Here is a 6,000-nt window from a genome sequence, read left to right on the forward strand (position 1 = left end):
CTCTAGTGTTTTGTTAGTCTGTCCATAATGTTTTGCCTTTTTTTTTTTTTTTTTTTTTATAGTGTGCCACGTGGCATGCAGGATCTTAGTTCCCTAATCAGGGATCGAACCTGTGCCACCTTTTTTTTTTTTTTTTTTTTAATAGCTGTGCCACGTGGCATGCAGGATCTTAGTTCCCTAATCAGGGATCGAACCTGTGCCACCAGCAGTGGAAGCTTGGAGTCCTAACCACTCGACCACTAGGGAGTTCCCTGTCCATGTTTTGAACTCTTATTTTAGAGTGGTATATCCTAGTAAGGAAGCATTTGGTTAGAGATGTAACAAGAAAAATAACACTTTTTAAGACATTTGGAGTCCTAAAATAATTTGGATTGATTTAATATGATTCTGAATACATTTTAAAAACGTTTTATTTTGAAATAATTTCATATAGAAAAGGTGACAAATACTATAAAGAATTTCTCTGTACTCTTCAAGTAGATTCCTCAAATTTTAACATTTACCACATTTGTTTTATTATTTTTTCTGTTTTTTTTTTTTTAATTTGTTTTGATTTGACTTTTTGGTCATTTCAATTTCTTATTTACTGCCCTCCAAGTTCTGGATTAGGAGCTGTTGAGCAGATGATTTTTTTAAATTAATTAATTAATTAATTTGGCTGCATTGGGTCTTAGTTGGGGGATCTTTGTTGTGGCATGCAGGATCTTTTGTTGAGGCGTGTGGGCTCTTTGTTGTGGTGTGCGGGCTTCTCTCTAGTTGTGGTGTGTGAGCTCCAGAGCACGGGCTCAGTAGTTGCAGTGCACAGGTTTCTCTAGTTGCCGTGTGTGGGCTCAGTAGTTGTGGCACTCAGGCTCTCTAATTGTGGCGCAGGCTTAGTTTCCCCGCGGCATGTGGGATCTTAGTTCCCTGACCAGGGATCGATCCCACGTCACATGCATTGGCAGGCGGATTCTTAACCACTGGACCACCAGGGGAGTCCCTATTATTTTTTTCTCTTTATACACATTATTTTTTTCTGAGCTGATGGTAGTAGGTTATAAGACAGGATGCCCTTTTACAAAATACTTAAATATGTGTTTCCAAAAAGACAAGGATATTTTCTATAATAACTAAGTACAGTGATCAAAATCAAGAAATTAACATGGAAAAGATACTGTTATCTGATCTGTAGTTTTTTTAAAGTAAACATAATCTCAAGATTTTATTATCTTCGTAATAAAACAAAATATGAAACTTAGAACTGGATCACTTGGCTCTTTCTCTTCTTACGTCCTCCCAGCTCAAAATGCTTGCTTCTCTTAATAGCCAGCATTCTCTTAGATCTGCAGTTGGGCTCAATGCATTCAAGCCTCAGCAAAATCTTCTTTGTGGTTTTATTTAGCCTTTTTCTGGAAAACCAGCTTAGTCTGTCCACCATAGCCACTCTCCTTCCTGTCATAACATTCCTTTCCTTGGAGAATACAGAGAATCCTTGCGCTTCTTGTACTGTATCACTTTGTGGACAGGTTTGCAACACTAATTACAGAAAGTCCAGCAGGTTTTAGGAATGGTTACCATGTACGCGAGAGTACTGTCGGTGTGGAAAGAAGTGATTTACAGTTTTTACTCACATTTTGCCAATGGTCCCATTAACATCCTTTTAGCCAAACATATTTTGTTCTGGCCCTAATAGGGTAGTGTCATGTATTACATTTACTTGTTATGTCTCTGTAGTCTTCTCTGATCTGGATTAGTCCCTCAGTTTTCCTTTGTCTTTTAAAAACCTTGATAATTTTAAGAATACAAACCAATTATTTAGTATAATGCTCCTCAATTTACTTCCTCATGCTTAGTAATACCACAGAACTGATGTTGTATTCTTCTCAGTGAATCATTTCAGAAGGCACATAGTGTAATTTTGTCTCATTACTAGTGATACTAATGATTATACGTTTTAAAAGATGTTTCTTATCTCTCCTAATAACTGATGTTTCAAGTAAGTGTTTATAGTCTTAAGATTTTTCTTTGAATAAATTTTGGTGCTTGAAGTTTGTTTATGAATTAGACACTAGAGCAACAGTACTTTTTCCCAAAAAATTATTTATTTATTTATTTTATTATTATTATTTTTTTGGCTGTGTCGGGTCTTAGTTGCAGCACGCAGCATCTTCGTTGAGGCATACAGGATCTTTTGTTGCGGCGCGGGCTCTTCGTTGTGTGTGGGCTTCTCTAGTTGTGGCGTACAGGGTTTTTCTCTTCTCTAGTCGTGGTGCATGGGTTCCAGAGTGTGTGGGCTCTAGTTGAGGCACGCAAGCTCAGTAGTTGAGGCACACGAGCTTAGTTGCCCCATGGCATGTGGGATCTTAGTTCCCTGATCAGGGATCGAACTCGCATTTCCTGCACTGTAAGGTGGATTCTTTACCACTGGACCACCAGGGAAGTGCCATAGAGCAGTAGTACTTTTAAAAATAAATTACATTAATTTCAAAGCACTTAAAAATATTATATAGTAACACATTTCACAGATTTGCTGATAAAGGCATCTAGAGATTGAGACAAGCACACTATATGAATGTTGCCTTAAAACTCCTAACATCGTTCCTGGGGTGAATGAGAAGAGTGGGATAGAATCAGAATATAGATTGCCAAAGTTTTCTAGTTTAGGGTTCTGACTGCTTACTATTGTTAAGTTTAGCATCTGAATGAGCTGCTGTAAATATTAAGTTTCTTCATTTTTATCTTACTTATTAGATTTCCTTATTTGTGGTGGTGGTTCGCTCCAGGTGACAGGGAACAAGTATGGAATTGTATACACTATTTTTCTTATAGCCTCTCGTGTTGCTAATACATACATAAATATTTTTCCCTGTTTAGCAGTTAAGAAGGGCCTTTTCCAGAAAACTATAATGCTGCTAATCCAGATGCCCATTCTTTTCTCCTTCTCTGTGCACTACTCTGGCAGATTACTTATGCTGAATGGGGGACAGGGGAGACCCTTAGCACATAAGTGGTTTTATACTTTTTCAGATTCCCCCTGAGTCCAGCCATGCCGGCTCCCATTGGCTGTGACTGCCCAGCATGCCCTATGCTGAGATGATCCAGTTACTGAAGGACTGCTCACGCGGGGAGCCGGCCTTTTGGGAGGGGGTTGGGTGAGTTAATTTCTTTCATTTTTAAGAAAAAAAATTATGTGGTGTGGCTTGGCAAAAAAACACACCTTATAGATAAAAATGGGCTGCTGGACCATCTCATGGCTAAGCCATCCCAGCTCTCTCTTGCATTATTTCTGCATAATAGAGTGCTTCTAAGTAGAAGAGATTTATGCTAAATTTGAGTGACTTTTTAAATAGAAAGGAATGTAATCAGTAAATTAAGAAATGGCCCAATTATAATAGACCCTATTAGATATTTATGTAAAATGGTAAAAATGAAACATAGTCTCACACTAAGCTCCTTTTTAGTGATATATTTTATTTTAGAATGACTTTAGAGATAATCTCTTACCCTGCTCACTAGAAAAAGTATCAATCTATTATGTCTGTACTCTGAAGATTTTCCAGGGCTAGCTGAAGTGGATGATTAACTTTTGGAAGGCTCATATTTGTCTTTAATTCCTGCCAGGGTAGTTTTGGGTCTTATTCATGATTTGTAGGGTGGTCTCTGAAATATTGTTCTCTCTGGAGTTTTGGTAATATTACTGCCAACAAGAAGAATGGAATCATACATAAGTTATGTTTGCTTATTCTTTTTAACATTTTAAAATATAGTTCTGGGGAACTAAAACTGAGAAATTCTTGCCTCTGGGGAAAGTGTCCCCTGAGTCACAGATAACGCTTACGTTCTATAAACTATGAAACCTCTTTGTCAGCCCATACTGAAGATGATAATTGGGGAACAAAAACAGCCAGCTGGAGGAACAGTAACCTGCAATTACCTGTAGTTCTTAAAGGGCAGATTGGCCTTTAAAGTTAGAAAACTTAGCCAGAAGAAGGATTTGTTAAGTATAGCCACTCATTCATTGCAGACCATATTTCTACCTCTTGTGCTGCTTAGGTTCTATGAGTTTGTTTCTCTGATGATTATATCCTTAATGTTTAAATCTTATTTGGCATTGTAGTACAACTTATTAAATTTTATTGTACCTGTTTTGTTTACTTCAACAGGAGCATAGGTGTTCTTCTGTAGCATCTCTGAGATTTATTTCACCATAGCTGTTTCTCTGTTGCCTTTTTAAAGGGGTCCTAATTTCATATTCGATAGTCTTCAGCTGTTTCCTGGCCTGTAGTCTCATCTCACGCTAGCCTGTCTTATCCACTGCCTCCAGACTGCTTCTTTGCAAGTTAGTCCTTTCCACTCAGAAACTTAAACTCAGCAGTCTCTGAGTGCCTTTTATGTGCTTAGCTGCTTTTGGTAATAGAAGTCAAGTATTCTAGGGGTTATCTAGTCTTTCTCCTAATCACTTGAAACAAAAAAAATTTTTTTTGTAATTGGCTATACTTTTTCATTGCTTGGCTATTATTTCATGTAGTATGTCTTTTAACTGCCAGGCTTTTTTTCTTTGTAATTATATTTTAAAGCATCAAAATCAACAGTGTTTTTGGTTTTGTTTTAATGCACATTTAAACAGAAACAATGGCAGGCTGACTGGGTTCTAACCTGTTAACTAATTCTGTATAATGGGGATAAGGTGGAGATTTTAGGAGATAGGAAAAGATGTATATCCAGGAGAGTGAGAAGGTAAATGGACTAAGGGAATATATTGTGATTACTGAGTGGCATTCAGGATCCATCTGAGGTCCCTGATTATGAATTTAAAATAAGTCCACACACTGTCATTGTGTCTTTTATTCTAGTCATGTTTAAGCTGAACAAGTGCAGGCTAGGAGTAACTTGATATAATAGAGCAAGAGAGACAAGGGAACCGTAGGTTTATGCAAGATTGATTGGAATGACTGTCTGTGGAACTTAACCTGAGTTAAGAAGGACAAAGAAGTGAGATTGGTGAAAACGTGATAGAATTAACTGATTTAAGGGTCCTGCTGGGATTGAAGGATTGCAGAGTTGGGGTACTAAAGGGAGTGGATTTGAAAGATGTGAGGGGATGATCAAGAGAGAATTGTGTGAGTTTGAGAACTTATGGGGCTTGTAGGTTTTTTTTAATAAATTTATTTATTATTTGTTTGTTTGTTTATTTTTGGCTGTGTTGGGTCTTCATTGCTGCGCGCGGGCTTTCTCTAGTTGCGCCGAACGGGGGCTGCTCTTCATTGTAGTGTGCAGACTTCTTATTGCAGTGGCTTCTATTGTGGAACGTGGGCTCTAGGTGTGCGGGTTTCAGTAATTGTGGCGCATGGGCTCAGTAGTTCTGGCTCGCGGGCTCTAGAGCCCAGGCTCAGTAGTTGTGACGCACAGGCTTAGTTGCTTTGCGGCATGTGGGATCTTTCCGGACCAGGGCTCGCACCCATGTCCCCTGCATTGGCAGGGCGGTTCTAAACTACTGCACCACCAGGGAAGCCCCTGCTTTTAGTTTTCGGTGCACATTTCACTATTTTGGATCTTTCCGGACCAGGGCTCGCACCCATGTCCCCTGCATTGGCAGGCAGATTCTTAACCACTGCGCCACCAGGGAAGTCCTATGGGGCTTGTAGTTAATAATGTATTTGTGGGAAAGAGTTCTTGAGGTATGGGGCGAGGACAGAGAGGAGGTTAAGGAGCCAGGATCAGGAGGGCTCCTTATTTGTGAGCAGCGTTTTGTTGTCGTTAGTATACTTACTGATACTCTTAATAAGAAAATAGGCTTCTGAATTTAAACAAAAATACTTAAATGGTGTACTTTCTACCATTCTAAACATAGAATACCCCTGGTTGTACCAAAGGTTTAAAGGATAAAAATACAATCCTGTCTCAAGAGCAATAATTTTAAAATTCCTCAGATGTTGACATTATCTAGATCAAGTATCCTTAGTCTGGGACCCATGGACTCTGAAATTGTATGCATGATTTTTATATGTTTCTGGGGAAAGA

The 6,000-nt window shown here is 38.6% G+C and overlaps 1 protein-coding gene and 1 pseudogene across 1 annotated transcript in view; one reads left to right on the top strand and one right to left on the bottom strand.

The window, feature by feature from the left end:
* The window catches only part of BAZ1B (bromodomain adjacent to zinc finger domain 1B), a 71,142-nt gene that overhangs the window by 29,262 nt on the left and 35,880 nt on the right, over positions 1-6,000 (top strand). The window lies entirely within an intron of this gene.
* On the bottom strand, positions 1,235-1,557 carry LOC103080363 (60S ribosomal protein L36a pseudogene; annotated as a pseudogene).

Source organism: Lipotes vexillifer, unplaced genomic scaffold (assembly GCF_000442215.2).
Source record: "Lipotes vexillifer unplaced genomic scaffold, Lipotes_vexillifer_v1.1 scaffold12, whole genome shotgun sequence".
Lineage (NCBI taxonomy): Eukaryota > Metazoa > Chordata > Mammalia > Artiodactyla > Lipotidae > Lipotes > Lipotes vexillifer.